This window comes from Arachis duranensis, chromosome 5, assembly GCF_000817695.3.
Source record: "Arachis duranensis cultivar V14167 chromosome 5, aradu.V14167.gnm2.J7QH, whole genome shotgun sequence".
NCBI lineage: Eukaryota > Viridiplantae > Streptophyta > Magnoliopsida > Fabales > Fabaceae > Arachis > Arachis duranensis.
The window spans coordinates 43,586,490-43,605,912 of NC_029776.3; the positions used below are offsets into that span (position 1 = coordinate 43,586,490).

Genomic DNA, 19,423 nt, shown 5'->3' on the forward strand with positions numbered 1-19,423 from the left:
AATCCTTCTTATGACTTAAGATCTCTTTCATGAACTTAGTATAAGAGGGTATTTGCTCAAGTGCTTCTGCAAACGGAATCTTTATTTCAAGAGTCCTTAGATAGTCTGCAAAACGAGCAAATTGCTTATCCTGTTCCGCTTGGGGGAGTTTTTGAGGATAAGGCATTTTGGTTTATATTCCTCAACCTTAGTTGCTGCAGGTTTATTACCTACAGAAGTGGGTTGGGAAGCCTTTTTAGGAGGGTTGTTATCAGCACTTGTATGTGACTGATCCCCCACTGGCATTTGAATGCCAGGGTTGGAAGCTGGAGTGGCGTTAGACGCCAACTCCTTATTTGTTACTGGCATCTGAACGCCAGAACTGTGCTCCCTTTGGGCGTTCAACGCCGGATTCATGCTTGTTTCTGGCGTTGAACGCCAGGAATGAGCATGGTCTGGGCGTTCAGCGCCAGCATTATTCCTCTCTGGGCTCTGATTGTCCTCAGAGGGATTTTGAGTAGCCATTTGTTCATTTCTTGGCTTCCTGTTGCTTTGAAGTGAGGTATTTAATGTTTTAATTTCCCACTTCTTAATTGAACTGCTTGGCATTCTTCTGCTATTTGTTTTGACAGTTGCTTTTCTGTTTGCCTTAACTATACTTCCATATTCCTGTTAGCCATTCTTGTTTCCTGTAGCATTTCCTTGAATTCGGCTAGCTGCTGAGTTAGAAAGTCTAATTGCTGATTGAATTCATTAGCTTGATCTACAGGACTGAGTTCAGCAGTTACTATTTTAGCTTCTTCTTTCATGGAAGATTCACTGCTTAGGTACAGATGCTGATTTCTGGCAACTATATCAATAAGCTCTTGAGCTTCTTCAATTGTTTTTCTCATATGTATAGATCCACCAGCTGAGTGATCTAGAGAAATCTGAGCTTTTTCTGTAAGCCCATAGTAGAAGATGTCTAATTGCACCCACTCTGAAAACATTTCAGAGGGGCATTTTCTTAGCATCTCTCTGTATCTCTCCCAGGCATCATAAAGAGATTCATTATCTCCTTGTTTGAAGCCTTGGATGCTTAGCCTTAGCTGTGTCATCCGTTTTGGAGGGAAATAGTGATTCAGGAATTTTTCTGACAACTGTTTCCATGTTTTTATGCTGTTCTTAGGTTGGTTATTTAACCACCTCTTAGCTTGATCTTTTACAGCAAATGGAAATAGTAATAATCTGTAGACATCCTGATCTACTTCTTTATCATGTACTGTGTCAGCAATTTGTAAAAATTGTGCCAGAAACTCTGTAGGTTCTTCATGTGGAAGACCGAAATACTGGCAGTTTTGTTGCACCATGATAATGAGCTGAGGATTCAACTCAAAGCTACTAACTCCAATGGAGGGTATACAGATACTACTCCCATATGAAGCAGTAGTGGGGTTAGCATATGACCCCAGAGTCCTCCTGGACCGTTCATTTCCACTTAATTCCATGATGGAACAAGGGAGATGATATGTATGTTGGTATTATTTATTTTATAAAAATTTATTTTAGAAAATAAAATAAAAACAAAATAAATAAAAACGAAATAAATAAAATAAAAAGGAAATTGAAAATGTTTTGTGAAGATTTTAAAAAAAATTGAGGAAAAAGAGAAAGTGGTTAGGATATTTTTATTAGTTACAAAAGATATATATATTTTTTTGAATTTTGAATTTTATGACGAAAGAGAAAAACACACAAAAGACACAAGACTTAAAATTTTTAGATCTAATGCTCCTTGTTTTCGAAAATTTTGGAGGGAAAATACCACGGAACACCAAACTTAAAGATTTTAAGATCAAAACACAAGAAAGACTCAAGAACACCTTGAAGATTCACAAGAACACCAAGAACAAAAGAAAGAACACCAAACTTAAAATTTTTAGAAAACCAAGACAAATTTTCGAAAATTAAAGAAAAATTAACAAGAAAACACCAAACTTAGAGTTTGGCACAAGATTCAATCAAAGAAAAATTATTTTTGAAAAAGATTTTAAAGAAGATACCCAATTATCAAGAACAACTACTAATGCTCCAGCCAGTTGGGCAGTAACTTTAGTGTTGATTTTAAAGATGTATTATATTTATGGATAAAAGTATAATTTTTGAAAGTTAATGTTTTGAAAAAGCACAAGAAAAACAAGAAAAGACACAAAACAAGAAAAACTCAAGATCAAACAAGCAAAATAAACAAGAACAACTTGAAGATCAAGGAAGAACAAAGAACACAAGTTCGAAAATTTAAAGAAAAATATAAAATATGCAACTAACACCAAACTTAGAACAAGACACTAAACTCACGAAAAATTAACAATTAATTAAGAAAAATAATATTTTTGAAAAGAAAACTATCTTATCAGGATTTAATGACTCTATAACAATAAAAATAAATTATTCCTAATCTAAGAAATAAAATAAACCTTTAGTTGTTCAAACTCGAACAATCCCCGGCAACGGCGCCAAAAACTTGGTGCACGAATTTGTAATCCGTACAACTAACCAGCAAGTGCACTGGGTCGTCCAAGTAATACCTTACGTGAGTAAGGGTCGATCCCACGGAGATCATTGGTTTGAGTGCAGGGAGGTCAGGATCCAACAGCATCAGCAGTCCTTTTTCAGCCTAACTCAGATTTTTGCTCAGCTCCCTCAATTTCAGCCAGAAATTACCTGAAATCACAGAAAAATACACAAACTCATATTAAAGTCCAGAAATATGATTTTTGCCTAAAAACTAATAATATTCTACTAAAAACTAATTAAAACATACTAAAATCTACATGAAATTACCCCTAAAAAGCGTATAAAATATCCGCTCATCAAGAACTCATTGAGATGGTTGCAAACAACCAATTTCATGTACACCTCTGAGAGAAATCTTGTGAACAATGGAGTCCCTTAGAAGAAAGGAGTTTTTGAAGTTGACACTCTGAATGCTATATTGGCTTAGAACAAGATCTTGAGCCAACAGGTCAATATGATCTCTTAGCATTTGACTGGAATGCAAGCTATAGCTGGCAGCACTCAAGAAGCTTCCTCTGATGTATAAGCTTATGATCCTGACCAACCCGTGATGGAAGAGGTGAATTCCATGGGAGAATGCTATGAAAACACCTACAATCCCTCATGGAGAAACCATCCTAACCTTTCATGGAAGGATCAACAGAAGCCTCAGCAAGGCTTCAATAATAATCAAGGTGGAAGAACCCAGAATAGGTTCAACAACAGACCACCATTCCCATTATCTCAAGGGAATATGGAGAATCCTAAGCAGAGCATTTCTGACTTAGTAACTATAGTCTCCAACCTCTCTAAGACCACTCATAGTTTTATAACTGAAACAAAGTCCTCTATCAGAAATCTAGAGGTACAAGTTAGTCAACTGAGCAAGAGAATACCTGAGACTCCTCCTGACACTCTTCCTAGTAACACTGAAGTGAACTCCAAGAGAAGAGTGCAAGGCTATCACCACCGAGGATGAGGCCGAATCTAGAGAAATTAGGATGGCATTGAACGCTAGTGAGGAAGACCTCACTGGGCATTCAACGCCCAAGCTGGCACAGAAGTTGGCATTGAACGCCAATGAGGAATACCTCACTGGGCATTCAACGCCCAAACAGGCAGCAAAGCTGGCATTAAACGCCAGTGAGGACGCCCTCACTGGGCATTTAACGCCCAAACTGGCAGGGAGTCTGGCATTGAACGCCATGAAGGAGGTCCCTCCTGGGCCCAACATGGCAAAGAAACTGGCGTTAAACGCCATTAAAGAGATGCATGATGGGTGTTTGGTACACGAAATCATGATACACAACTCCGTGCAGCAGACCAGCAAGTGCACTGGGTCATCCAAGTAATACCTTATGTGAGTAAGGGTCGATCCTACAGAGATTGTCGGCTTGAAGCAAGCTATGGTCACCTTGTAAATCTCAGTTAGGCAAATTCAAATGGTTATGGAGTTTTAATAATTAAAAGCTGAATAAGACATAAAATAAGATAAAGATAATTATTCAATTCATTGGTGGGAATTTTAGATAAGTGCAAGGAGAAGCTTTGTTCCTCCTGAATCTCTGCTTTCCTACTGCCTTCATCCAATCATTCATACTCCTTTCTGTGGCAAGTTTTATGTAGGTGGATCACCGTTGTCAATGGCTACCATCCATTCTCTCAGTGAAAATGGTCCTCTACGGTTTCCCGCATGGCTAATCATCTGTCAGTTCTCGATCATGTCGGAATAAGATCCATTTATCCTTTTGTGCACTGTCACTGCGCCCAACACTCGCGAGTTTGAAGTTCGTCATAGTCATCCCATCCCAGATCCTACTCGGAATACCACAGACAAGGTTTAGACTTTCTAGATCTCAAGAATGCTGCCAATTGATTCTAGCTTATACCACGAAGACTCTGATCTCACGGAATGGAAGGCTCTGTTGTTAGGAGAGGCAACCATGCATCGTGAACCAGGACGCCAAGAGATACACACTCAAGCTCTCGCAGATAGAACGGAAGTGGTTGTCAGGCACGCGTTCATAAGGGAGGATGATGATGAGTGTCACGGATCATCACATCCATCCGGTTGAAGTACGAGTGAATATCTTAGAACAAGGATAAGCGTGAATTGAATAGAAGAACAATAGTACTTTGCATTAATTCATGAGGAACAGCAAAGCTCTACACCTTAATCTATGATGTGTAGAAACTCCACCGTTGAAAATACATAAGAACAAGGTCTAGACATGGCCAAATGGCCATGCCTCCCAAATAACATGAAACAATCGAAAAGGGTTCATAAACCTGATCCCAAGAACAAAGATGATCAAAAGATGAAAATACAATAGTAAAAGGTCCTATTTATAGTGAACTAGTAACCTAGGGTTTACAGAAATAAATAAATGATGTAGAAATCCACTTCCGGGGCCCACTTGGTGTGTGCTTGGGCTGAGCATTGAAACTTCCATGTGCATAGGCTTTTTTTGGAGTTAAATGCCAGCTCTGGTGCCAGTTTGGTCATTTAACTCCAGCTTTTATGCCAGTTCTGGCATTTAACGTCAGAAAAGGGTCTTTGACCGGCATTTTGACGCCAATTTGGGCCATCAAATCTCGAGCAAAGTATTTACATAAGGTAGATATTGTATAATTGTTCGATTTTCCGCAATTTTTTCCATCCCTATTGAATCGAGAAATAGGTTTGATTGTCCATCTTTTTGATAGAATATATATAAGATTTGAACCCTCAATAGTTCGTGTTGTGAGCGTGCCAATCGGACTTCTGTAGCTCTAGAAAATCCACTTTGAGTGCAGGGAGGTCAGAATCCAACAACATCTTCAGTCCTTTTTCAGCCTTTGAATCAGATTTTTGCTCAGGTCCCTCAATTTCAGACAGAAAATACTTGAAATCACAGAAAAATACACAAACTCATAGTAAAGTCCAGAAATATGATTTTAGCATAAAAACTAATAATTCTATACTAAAAACTAACTAAATCATACTAAAACTACCTAAAAACAATGCCAAAAAGCATTTAAATTATCCGCTCATCACAATACCAAACTTAAGTTGTTGCTTGTCCCCAAGCAACTGAAATCAAATTAGAATAAAAAGAAGAGAATATACAATGAATCTCACAATATCAATGAAACTTAGTCCCAATTAGATGAACGGGGCTAGTAGCTTTTTGCTTCTGAACAGTTTTGGCATCTCACTTTATCCTTTGAAATTCAGAATGATTGGCATCTATAGGAACTCAGAATTTAGATAGTGCTATTGATTCTCCTAGTTCAGTATGTTGATTCTTTAACACAGCTACTTTATGAGTCTTGGCCGTAACCCTAAGCATCTTGTTTTCTAGTATTACCACCGGGTACATAAATGACACAGACATATAACTAGGTGAACCTTTTCTGATTGTGACTCAGCTTCGCTAAAGTCCCAAGTTAGAGGTGTCCAGAGTTCTTAAGCACACTCTTATTAATGCTCAAAGCCTTGGATCCTCTTTTACCCTTGCCTTTTGGTTTTAAGGGCTATTGGCTTTTTCTGCTTGCTTTTTCTTTTTCTTTTTTTTCTTTTTTTTTTGCCATTTTTTTCGCAAGCTTTGTTATTCACTGATTTTTTTGCTTCAAGAATCAATTTCATGATTTTTCAGATTATCAATAACATTTCTCTTTGTTCATCATTCTTTCAAGAGCCAACAATTTTAACATTCATAAATTTCACTATCAAAAATATGCACTGTTCAAGCATTCATTCAGAAAACAACAAGTATTGCCACCACATCAAAATAATTAAACTAATTTCAAGATAAAATTTGAAATTCATGTACTTCTTGTTCTTTTGTAATTAGGAACATTTTTCATTTAAGAAAGGTGAAGGATTCATGGAATTATTCTTAGCTTTAAGGCATAGACACTAGACACTAATGATCATGTAATGAAGACACAAACATAGATAACACATAAAGCATAAAAATCGAAAAATAGAAAAATAAGAACAAGGAAATTAAAGAACGGGTCCACCTTAGTGATGGCGGCTAGTTCTCCTTCTTGAAGATCCTATGGAGTGCTTGATCTCCTCAATGTCTCTTCCTTGCCTTTGTTGCTCTTCCCTCATGGCTATTTGATCATCTCTAATTTCATGGAGAATAATGGAGTGCTCTTGGTGCTCCATCCTTAGTTGCTCCATATTGGAACTCAAATCTCCCAAAGAGGTGTTGAGTTGCTCCCAATAGTTGTGTGGAGGAAAATGCATCCCTTGAGGCATCTCGGGAATTTCTTGATAAGGGACTTCCTCATGCTCTTGTTGAGGTCCATGTGTGGGCTCTCTTATTTGCTCCATCCTCTTTTTAGTGATGGGCTTGTCCTCTTCAATGAGGATGTCTTCCTCTATGACAATTCCAGCTAAATTGTATAGGTGACAGATGAGATGAGGGAAGGCTAACCTTGCTAAAATAAAAGGTTTGTCAGCAACCTTGTATTGTTCTAGAGGTATAATCTCATGAACTTCCACTTCTTCTCCAATCATGATGCTATGGATCATGATAGCCTGATCTATAGTCCCTTCGGATTGGTTGCTAGTAGGAATGATAGAGCGTTGGATGAATTCCAACCATGCTCTAGCCATGGGTTTAAGGTCATGCCTTCTCAATTGAATCGGCTTACCTTTGGAGTCTCTTTTCCACTGAGCTCCTTCTACACATATGTCCATGAGGACTTGGTCCAACCTTTGATCAAAGTTCACCCTTCTAGTGTAGGGGCGTGCATCTCCTTGCATCATTGGCAAGTTGAATGCGAACCTTACATTTTCCGGACTGAAATCTAAGTATTTCCCCCGAACCATTGTAAGCCAGTTCTTTGGGTTCGGGTTCACACTTTGATCATGGTTCTTGGTGATCCATGCGTTAGCATAGAACTCTTGAATCATTAAGATTCCAACTTATTGAATGGGGTTGGTGAGAACTTCCCAACCTCTTTTTCGAATCTCATGTCGGATCTCCGGATACTCATTCCTTTTGAGCATGAAAGGAACCTCAGGGATCACCTTCTTCTTGGCCACAACTTCATAGAAGTGGTCTTGATGGACCTTTGAGATGAATCTTTCCATCTCCCATGACTCAGAGGTGGAAGCTTTTGCCTTCCCTTTCCTCTTTCTAGAGGTTTCTCCGGCCTTAGGTGCCATAAATGGTTATGGAAACACAAAAAGCAATACTTTTTCCACACCAAACTTAAAAGGTTTGCTCGTCCTAGAGCAAAAGAAGAAAGAAGAGAGGAGAAGAAGAAGAAAATGGGGATCCTGTGGGATCCACAGATTCTGAGGTGTCAAAAATTTCTCATCCCTGCACCATTCTGGCGTGTAAACACCCTCTGAGTGCTGATCCTGGCGTTAAACGCCAGGTTGCTACCCATTTCTGGCGTTTAACGCCAACTTGGTGCCCTTTTCTGGCGTTAAACGCCCAGAATGGTGCCAGATTGGGCGTTTAATGCCCATTCTGTTACCCTTATTGGCGTTTAAACGCCAGTAAGCTCCTCCTCCAGGGTGTGCTATTTTTAATGCTGTTTTTGAGTTTGCTTTGATTTTTGCAGTTGTTTTTGTGACTCCACATGATCATCAACCTAAAGAAAACATAAAATAACAATGGAAAATGGAAATTTATCATAAAATAAAAATTGGGTTTCCTCCCAATAAGCGCTTCTTTAATGTCAATAGCTTGACAGGGAGCTTTCATGGAGCTTCACAGATATTCAGTGCATGGTTGGGGCCTCCCAACACCAAACTTAGAGTTTGAATGTGGGGGCTTTGGTTGACTCTGTATTGAGAGAAGCTTTTCATGCTTCTTCTCCATGTGTACAGAAGGAGATCCTTGAGCTTTTAACACAAGGAGTCCTTATTCACTTGAAGGACAAACTCTCCTCTGTCAACATCAATCACAGCTTTTGCTGTGGCTAGGAAGGGTCTGCCAAGGATGATGGATTCATCCTCATCCTTTCCAGTGTCTAGGATTATGAAGTCAGCAAGGATGTAAAGGCCTTCAACCTTTACCAAGACATCCTCTACAAGTCCATAAGCCTGTTTCTTTGATTTGTCTGCCATCTCTAGTGAGATTCTCGTAGCATGTACCTCAAAGATTTCCAGTTTCTCCATTACAGAGAGTGGCATGAGGTTTATGCCTGACCTCAGGTCACACAAAGCCTTCTCAAAGGTCATGGTGCCTATGGTACAGGGTATTAAGAACCTTTCGGGATTCTCTTTCTTTTGAGGTATCTTCACTTGAGCCAATACATTTAGTTCATTGATGAGCAAGGGAGATTCATCCTCCCAAGTCTCATTACCAAATAACTTGGCATTCAGCTTTATGATTGCTCCAAGGTACTTAGCAACTTGCGCTTCAGTATTGTCTTCATCCTCTTCAGAGGAAGAATACTCATCAGAGCTCATGAATGGCAGAACTAGGTTCAATGGAATCTCTATGGTCTCTATATAAGCCTTAGATTCCTTTGGTTCCTCAGGAGGGAACTCCTTTTCGTTCAGAGGACATCCCATGAGGTTTTTCTCACTGGGAATCACGTCCTCCTCACTCTCTCCAGGCTCGGCCATGTTGGTCATGGTTATGTCCTTGCACTTTTTCTTGGGATTTTCTTCTGTATTGCTCGGGAGAGTGCTAGGAGGATTTTTAGTAACCTTCTTACTCAGCTGACCCATTTGTGCCTCTAAATTTCTAATGGAGGATCCTGTTTCATTCATGAAACTTAGTGTGGTCTTAGATAGATTAGAGACTATGTTTGCTAAGCTAGAGAGACTCTGCTCAGAATTCTCTGTCTGTTGCTGAGAAAATGATGGGAAGGGTTTGCTATTGCCAACCCTGTTTCTCCCACCATTGTTGTTATTGAAGCCTTGTTGAGGCTTCTGTTGATCCTTCTATGAGAAATTTGGGAGATTCCTCCATGAAGAATTGTAGGTGTTTCCATAGGGTTCTCCCATGTAATTCACCTCTTCCATTGCAGGATTCTCAGGGTCATAAGCTTCTCCTTCAGAGGAGGCTTCTTTAGCACTGCCAGATGCAGCTTGCAATCTAGTCAGATTCTGAGAAATTATATTGACTTGCTGAGTCAATATTTTGTTCTGAGCCAATATGGCATTCAGAGTATCAATCTCAAGAACTTCTTTCTTCTGGGTTGTCCTATTGTTCACAGGTTTTCTTTTAGAAGTGTACATGAACTGGTTATTTATAACCATTTCAATGAGTTCCTGGGCTTCTGCAGGCATTTTCTTCAGATGAATAGATCCACCTGCAGAATGGTCCAATGACATCTTCGATAACTCAGACAGACCATCATAGAAGATACCTATGATGCTCCATTCTGAAAGCATGTCAGAGGGACACATTCTAATCAATTGCTTGTATCTTTTCCAAGCTTCATAGAGCAATTCACCTTCCTTCTGTTTAAAGGTTTGAACTTCCACTCTAAGCTTACTCATCTTTTGAGGTGGAAAGAATTTAGCTAAGAAGGCATTAACCAGCTTTTCCCAAGAGTTCAGGCTGTCTCTAGGTTGTGAGTTCAACCATATACTAGCTCTGTCTCTTACAACAAAAGGGAAAAGCATAAGTCTGTAGACCTCGAGATCAACTCCATTGGTCTTAACAGTGTCACAGATTTGCAAAAATTCAGCCAAGAACTGATATGGATCCTCCAATGGAAGTCCATGAAACTTGCAATTTTGTTGCATCAGAGAAACTAATTAAGGCTTAAGCTCAAAGTTGTTTGCTCCAATGGTAAGGATAGAGATGCTTCTCTCATAGAAGTCAGGAGTAGGTGCAGTAAAGTCACCAAGCACCTTCCTTGCATTGTTGGCATTGTTGTTATTTTTGGCTGCCATGTCTTCTTCTTTTTCAAAAATTTCTGTCAGGTCATCTCCAGAGAGTTGTGCTTTAACTTCTCTTAGCTTCCTCTTCGGAGTCCTTTCAGGTTCAGGATCGGCTTCAACAAGAATGCCTTTATCTTTATTCCTACTCATATGAAAGAGAAGAAAACAAAGAAAGTATGGAATCTTCTATGTCGTAGTATAGAGATTTCTTGATGTGTCAGAAGAAAAGAAGAATAGAAGGATGAGGTTGTCAAAGAAGAATTCAAACATATAAAGAGGGGAGAGAGTTCGAATTATTAAAAGAGGAGGAGTGTTAGTGATTAAATAGAAGGAGATGAGAGAGAGAGTTTTCGAAAATTAAAAAGATTTTTGAAAAAGTGGTTAGTGATTTTCGAAAATTCGAGAGAGAAAGGTAGTTAGGTGGTTTTGAAGATGATGAGAAATAGTGAAAAGATTTGAAAATCAATTTTTGAAAAGATAAGAAGTTAGAAAAGATATTTGAAAAAGATATGATTTGAAAAAGATTTGATTGAAAAAGATATGTTTGAAAAGATATGATTGAAAAATAATTTTTTTAACAAAAAAGAAAGATTTGATTTTTATAATTGATGACTTGACTAACAAGAAATTAAAAGATATGATTCTAGAATTCAAATATTGAACCTTTCTTAACAAGAAAGTAACAAACTTGAAATCTTTGAATCACAACATTAATTGTTAGCAAGGATTTTCGAAAATATTTAAAGAAAAAGGAAAAAGATTTGATTTTGAAAAGATACGATTGATATGACGGGATATGAAAAAGACAAGATTTTGAAAAATTAGTTTTAAAATTTGAAAAGTTGAAAAAGATTTGGATTGAAAACAAAATTTCCTCCTTGGTGTTATCCGGGCGTTAAACGTCCATAATGGTATCCATTCTGGCGTTTAACGCCCACTTGGCTACCTCCTTGGGTGTTAAATGCCCAGCCAGGTACCCTGGCTGGCGTTTAAACGCCAGAATTCCTTTTTCATTGGGCGTTTTGAATGCCTACATTTTTCTTTGTGATTCCTCTGCCGTATGTTCTGAATCTTCAATTCTCTGTATTATTGACTTGAGAAGACATAATTTTGAAATTTTTTGAATTTTTAATAATGAGAGAGAAAAACAACAAAATGAAACTAATCATAAAAAACTAAGATCAAATAAGCAATGCATGCAAGAACACTTTGAATGCCATGATGAACATCAAGAACATATTTTTGGAAAAAAAAAATTTACAGAAGAAAGACATGCAAGAAACCAAACTTAGAAATTTTCATATCAGAGACACTAACAGATTGAGAATGCACATGAGAAACAACAAAAGACACAAAACAAGAGAATTTAAAGATCAGACAAAGAAATTCATCAAGAACAACTTGAAGATCATGTAGAACACCATGCATAAGTTTTCGAAAATTTGCAAGAAAAATAAAAACATGCAATTGACACCAAACTTAAAAATTGACACTGAACTCAAACACAAAACATTTTTTGTTTTACGATTTTATAAATTTTTTGTATTTTTTCAAAAATTATTTTGAAAAAGAAAATAAGAAATTCAAAATTTTTAATAAGAATTCCAGGAATCATGAAATGTTAGTCTAAAGCTTCAGTCTAAAAAGATTAGACATGGTCAGCCAAGCTTCAGCGAGACATTACATACGACAGCCAAACTGATGGGAATCAACTAGCTCCTGTGATGATAAAAGCATCATCTGAAACTCTAGAACTCGTTCTTAAAAATTCTGAAGAACAAAATAAAAAGAAAAATACCTAATCTAAGCAACAAGATGAACCATCAGTTATCCACACTCGAACAATCCCTGGCAACGGCGCCAAGAACTTGGTACACAAAATCGTGATACACAACTCCGCGCAGCTGACCAGCAAGTGCACTGGGTCATCCAAGTAATACCTTACGTGAGTAAGGGTCGATCCCACAGAGATTGTTGGCTTGGAGCAAGCTTTGGTCACTTTGTAAATCTCAGTCAGGCAGATTCAAATGGTTATGGAGTTTTAACAATTAAAAACAGAATAAGACATAAAATAAGATAGAGATACTTATGCAATTCATTGGTGGGAATTTCAGATAAGCGTAAGGAGAAGCTTTGTTCCTCCTGAATCTCTGCTTTTCTACTGCCTTCATCCAATCATTTATACTCCTTTCCATGGCAAGCTATATGTAGGTGGATCACTGTTGTCAATGGCTACCATCCATCCTCTCAGTGAAAATGGTCCTATACTGTTTTTCGCAAGGCTAATCATCTGCGGGTTCTCGATCATGTCAGAATAAGATCCATTGATCCTTTTACGCACTGTCACTGTGCCCAATACTCGCGAGTTTAAAGCTCGTCACAGTCATCCCATCCCAGATCTTACTCAGAATACCACAGACAAGGTTTAGACTTTCTGGATCTCAAGAATGCTGCCAATTGATTCAAGCTTATACCACGAAGACTTTGATCTCACAGAATGGGAGGCTCTGTTGTTAGGAGAGGCAACCATGTGTCGTGAACCAGGAGGCCAAGAGATACACACTCAAGCTCTCGCAGATAGAACGGAAGTGATTATTAGACACGCGTTCATAAGGGAGGATGATGATGAGTGTCACGAATCATCACATCCATCAGGTTGAAGTACGAGTGAATATCTTAGAACAAGAATAAGCGTGAACTGAATAGAAGAACAATAGTATTTTGCATTAATTCATGAGGAACAACAGAGCTCCACACCTTAATCTATGATGTGTAGAAACTCCATCATTGAAAATACATAAGAACAAGGTCTAGACATGACTGAATGGCCATGCCTCCCAAATAACATGAAACAATCGAAAAGGGTTCAAAGACATGATCCCAAGATCAAAGATGATCAAAAGATGAAAATACAATAGTAAAAGGTCCTATTTATAGTGAACTAGTAACATAAGGTTTACAGAAATAAGTAAATGATGTAGAAAACCACTTCCGGGGGCCACTTGGTGTGTGCTTGGGCTGAGCATTGAAGCTTCCACGTGCATAGTCTTTTCTTGGAGTTAAATGCCAGCTCTGGTGCCAGTTTGGGCGTTTAACTTGAGCTTTTATGCCAGTTCTGGCGTTTAACGCCAGAAAAAGGTCTCTGACCGGCGTTTTGACGCCAATTTGGGCCATCAAATCTAGAAAATAGTATAAACTATTATACATTGCGGGAAAGCCCAAGATGTCTACTTTCCAACGCAATTAAGAGCGCACCAATTGGGTTTCTATAGCTCTAGAAAATCCATTTCGAGCGCAGGGAGGTCAGAATCCAACAGCATCTTCAGTCCTTTTTCAGCCTCTGAATCAGATTTTTGCTCAGGTCCCTCAATTTCAGTCAGAAAATATCTAAAATCACAGAAAAACACACAAACTCATAGTAAAGTCCAGAAATGTGATTTTAGCATAAAAACTAATAATTATATACTAAAAACTAACTAAATCATACTAAAAACTACCTAAAAACAATGCCAAAAAGCGTATAAATTATTCGCTCATCAGTGTTCAACGCCCAAAGAACCACCAGAACTAGCGTTGAATGCCAGTACGGGCTTTCCTATTGAGTGTTCAGCACATACTGAAGAAATTCCTATCCAAGAATTAAAGGAAGCCAAGGCTCATGTAGAGACCATAGAGGTTCCCTTGCATGCACTCCTGCAGTGCATGAGTTCTAATGAATACTTATCCTCTGATGAAGATGAGGACACTAGGAAAGAGCAAGTTGCTCGGTACCTAGGAGTTCTCATGAAGCTAAATGCCAAGCTATTTGGTACAAAGCCTTGGGAGGAAGAACCTCTAGTACTTACTAAAGACCTCAATGCTTTGGTACAGCAGAAGCTAACTCAGAAGCTTCTGGATCCTGGACGCTTCCTAATTCCTTGCACCATAGGCACCAAGACCTTTGACAAGGCTCTGTGTGACCTAGGGTCAAGTATAAACCTCATGCCACTCTCTATAATGGAGAAGCTGAGAATTTTTGAGGTACAAGCTGCAAACATCTCCCTAAAGATGGCAGACAAATCAATGAAGAAAGCATATGGCTTAGTAGAGGATCTACTAGTAAAGGTTGAAGACCTGTACATCCCTGCAAACTTCATAATCTTAGATACTGGGGAAGATGAGGATGACTCCATCATCCTTGGAAGACCTTTTCTAGCCACTGCCAATTCTATCATTGATGTAGTTAAGGGAGAACTGATTCTACAACTAGGGGAGGATCACATCTTGTTCAAGATGCCTCACCCCAACTCTCCCTCTGAAAATAGAGAGATAATTGCACAACACTTAATGTTTCAACCATCTCTTTCAATGCAGAGCTTTACTGAGCCCCTAAATATCAATTCTAAGTTTGGTGTTGGGCAGCCATCAATAAGTACTAAGAACAAAGGTATTCAGAAGAAAGTACCTAAAGGCTGGAGGGACAAGAAAGTCCCCACTATAGGCCTCTCACATGGCATGAGAGTTGTCTTCACCAAGAAACCAGTGATACCACATACAGTGAGTCGTGTCTTATCTCTAGAGCATGTGGATCTCATTCATGAGAAGACAGGAAGAAAATTCACTATAAGGGGCAAAATTCTGAGCCCATATCAACCTCCGTAAGGAGCTAATCATCAAGCTAGTGATGTTAAAGGAGCGCTTATTGGGAGGCAACCCAACCTTATTTAGTTATTTCTATTTCCTCTAATTTCTTAAAGTTTATTTTTCTTTAGTTATTTCTTTAGGTTCATGATCATGTGAAGTAGTCAAAACAGAGACAGAAAGGTTTAGCAATGAAAATAGAACACTCTGGATAGAGTGTCTTGCTGGCATTAAACACCAGCCAGAGAGCAGAGCCAGGGCGTTCAACGCCAAAATGGCAGCCTTGCTGGCATTGAACGCCAGCCAGAGGTAGACCCTGGGCGTTCAAACGCCCATGCAGACGGCAGGGGTTCTGAATGCCCTAGCCTCTCAAGACCAGTGGATCCCACAGCATCTTTACTTACCCCACTTCTTCCCTCTTACATTCACTCTTCCCCACACACTCTTCCCTATAAATCCTAGCCCAATCACATCCATATCACTTCCCCAAAACCATCATAACTCCCACCAACCCACACCCACTTAAAAATCAAATTTCCCTCCCATTTACACCACCCATGACCGAACCCTAACCTAGCCCACTCCTATAAATTCCCCCTTGTACTAACCCTTCATACACACACTTCACACACTCTAAAGCCCCGTTGGCTGAATCACTTCTCTCCCTCTATCTCCATCTATTTTCTTCTTCTTATACTCCATTCTTCTCTTTTATTTATTTTTGTTCGAGGATGAACAAAGCTTTTAAGTTTGGTGTGGGAAAAGCGTTGCTTTTTGCTTTCCATTACCACTTATGACACCCAAGGTTGGAGAAATCTCTAGAAAGAGGACAGGAAAGGTCATAGCTGCCACCTCCGAATCTTGGGAGATGGAGAGATTCATAACCAAAGCCCACCAAGAGAACTTCTATGAAGTAGTGGCAGAGAAGAAGGTGATCCCTGAGGTCCCTTTTAGGCTTAAGAAGAATGAGTACCCGGAAATTCAAAGAGAAATCTGGAGAAGAGGTTGGAAAGTCATAACCAATCCCATCAAAGAGGTTGGGATCTTAATGGTGTAAGAGTTCTATGCTAATGCATGGGTCACGAAAAACCATGACATTAGTGTGAACCCAAATCCCAAGAATTGGAGCACCATGGTCCATGGAAGAATCTTGGACTTTAGTCTGAAAAGTATGAGGTTGTCGTTCAACTTGCCTTTGATGCAAGGAGACCCACATCCTTACACTAGAAGAGTCAACTTTGATCAGAGACTGGATCAAGTGCTCTTAGACATCTGTGTGGAAGGAGCACATTGGAAAAGGGAAGGCAAGCCCATTCAACTAAGAAGGCTTGACCTCAACTCCTTAGCTAGAGGATGGTTGGAATTCATCCAACGTTCTATTATCCCTACTAGCAATCGGTCAAAAATGACCATTGACAAAGCCATCATGATTCATTGCATTATGAATGGGAGTGAGGTGGAAGTACATGAGGTGATACCTCAAGAGTTGTACAAAATAGCTGAAAAGCCTTCCACCAAAGCAAGGTTGGCATTCCCTCACCTCATATGTCACCTATGCAATTCAGCTAGAATTGTCATAGAGGGAGACATCTTCATTGAGGAGGATAAGCCCATCACTAAGAAGAGGATGGAGCAAACTAGAGAGCATGCACATGAGCCTGTGCAACCGCATCAGCAAGAAATCTCTGAGATACCTCAAGGGATGTAATTTCCTCCTCAAGGCTATTGGGATCAATTGCATAATTCTTTTGGAGAATTAAACACTAATATGGAGCTATTGAGGTTGGAGCATTAAGAGCATTCCACCATCCTCAATGAAATAAGAGAAGATTAAAGGGCTCTGAGGAAAGAACAACAGAGACAAGGGCGTGACATTGAAGAGATCAAGCACTACATTAGATCCTCAAGGAGAAGTAGTAGCCACCATCAATAAGGTGCATTCGTTCTCTTAACCCCCTTTTCTTATGTTAATTTTCTGTTTTCTGTTATCTTTTATTGTCTATTCTCTTGTGCTTATTGCATGATCATTTCTATCTATGTCTTAAGGCTATAAAATGTTCCATATATCTCTCACCTCACTTAAAAGAAAATTTTATTTGAAAATAATTAAGAGAGACATGAATTTTGAGTTAATTTTAAGAATAGTTCAATTATCTTGATGTGGTGTCATTGCTTTTATTTTCTGAACGTATGAATGAACAGTGCATATTTGAAATTGAAAATAAGAAAGTTGGATCTTGAAAGAATGATGAAAAAGGAGAAGTATTATTAGTAATATGAAAAATCCAAAAATTGATTCTTAAAGCAAGAAAATGTAGCAAAAAAGCAAGATGCAATAAAAAGAAAAAAAAATTTTGCATGCGAAAAGAAAAAAGAGAAATAAAAAGCAGAAAAAGACAATAGCTCTTTAAACCAAAAAGCAAGAACAAAAAACCAATAACCCTTTAAACCAAAAGGCAAGGGTAAAAGGATCCAAGGCTTTGAGCATCAATGGTAGGAGGGCCTAAAAGGAGTAAAATCTTAGCCTAAGCACTCTAAATGGACAGTGTCCCTAACTATATGCTTGTGGTGTGAAGGTGTCAAGTAAAAAGCTTGAGACTGAGCAGTTAATGTCATGATCCAAAGCAAAAAGAGTGTGCTTAAGAACTCTGGACACCTCTATCTGGGAATTCTAGCAAAGTTAAATCACAATACGAAAGGGTTCACCCAGTTAAGTGTCTGTGGCATTTATGTATCTGATGGTAATACTGGAAGACAAAGTGCTTAGGGCCACGACCAAGACTCTAAAAGCTGTGTTCAAGAATAAAAAAGAACTAAACTAGGAAAGTCAATAATATCATCTGGATTCTAAGATCCTAAGGATGCCAAGACTTCTGAGTTTCAATAGAAAGTGAGATGCCAAAACTATTCAGAAGCAAAAAGCTATTAAGTCCCGCTCATCTAATTGAAACTGAGCTTCATTGAAAACTCTGAGATTTATTGTGTCTTACTCTTCTTTTTATCCTACTTTGTTTTTAGTTGCTTCGGGATAAGTGATGACTACGCATCATGTTATGTTTTTCTATGCTTTTTCATATAAAAATCAATTCATAATGCTTAATTATGGGAGTGTTTTGGTGATTAAATTGAATATTGCTTTGATTGCTTGAGTTAATAAATTTTGTAGGAAATTATGGAAAATGAAGCAATAAAAGCACTAATAGAGGAAGCACACTCCCAAGGTGGCAAAAAGTTGGAAACAAACTCAAAGAGAAGCAAAGAGGATTTGCAACCCTGACCTCTTCACACTCCAACAAGAATAACTCGAGCTACAAAGCTCCAAATGAAGTGATCTCAGTGTCATTAGAAAGTAGACTTCTAGAGCTTTCCAACCATATATAACACTTTATAGTTGACACTGATTTGAGGGGACAAATTGCTATTCGTTTAGCTTCACAATTTCAGCGTAAAACAAGTCCCTGCAGTTCGCCAGACTGACCTCTTCACCTTCAAAAGATCATAACTTGGGCTAGAGAAGTCCAATTGACATGCTTCCAGCGGCGTTGGAAAGCTGAGATCTAGGGCTTTCCAAAGATATATAATAGTCTATAGTGGACATTCAATTTGGAGACCCAAACAGACCAATACTTCAGCGTGTAAGGTTTTTCCAAACCTTCAAAAGCCCAAAATGCCACTTCAATGACACTCCACATTGGGCCACTTCCAAATACTCCAATCCCTTCATTTATTCTTCAATGTTTCAAGCTTCTATGAAGGGAGTTAAAAGTTCACAAGCCCAAGTCAAGCCACAAGTAACAATCAATCAAGGCCACAAGAATCATCTAGAACTAATTAGGAAATTTGCATTTGATTGTAATTTCATTTGAATTTGTAATTTAGGTAGCTTATAAATAGGGCCTTAGATTCAACATTTGAGAGACACCATGGAGGGGTGGAGGTGACTCCACTCCCCTTTCACTCTCATTCTCTTCTCTTCTTCCATTTTCTTTCATTCACACTTTAGTAAATATTTTTGTTATGATGAGTGATGGGTAAATTTTGGTTGAGACAAAGATCTCTCCCAAAATAACACCAATCTAACCGGCAAGTGCACCGGGTCGCATCAAGTAATAAAAACTCACGGGAGTGAGGTCGATCCCACAGGGATTGAAGGATTGAGCAATTTTAGTTTAGTGGTTGATTTAGTCAAGCGAATCAAGATTTGGTTGATTGATGGGTAACTTGCAGAATTTAAATTGCATTGAAAGTAAAGAGAACAAGAATTAAATTGCTGAATCTTAAAGAGCAAGAAAGTAAATGGCAGAAACTTAAAGAGCAAGTAATGTAAATTGCAAGAATCTTAAATGACAAGAAATGTAAATGGCTTGAAATGTAAAGGGGATTGGGACTTGGATTTGCAGGAATTAAACAAAGAGAAATTAAATTGCATCAAACAGA

General features: G+C 38.6%; 1 long non-coding RNA gene across 1 annotated transcript in view; it reads left to right on the forward strand.

The window, feature by feature from the left end:
• Positions 1–18,022: 18,022 nt before the first annotated feature.
• Positions 18,023–19,423, forward strand: part of LOC127747711 (uncharacterized) — a 7,078-nt gene continuing 5,677 nt past the window's right edge. Inside the window, exon 1 of the long non-coding RNA XR_008009469.1 lies at positions 18,023–18,923. This is a non-coding gene — a long non-coding RNA (uncharacterized LOC127747711). The remainder of the gene's footprint in view (positions 18,924–19,423) is intronic.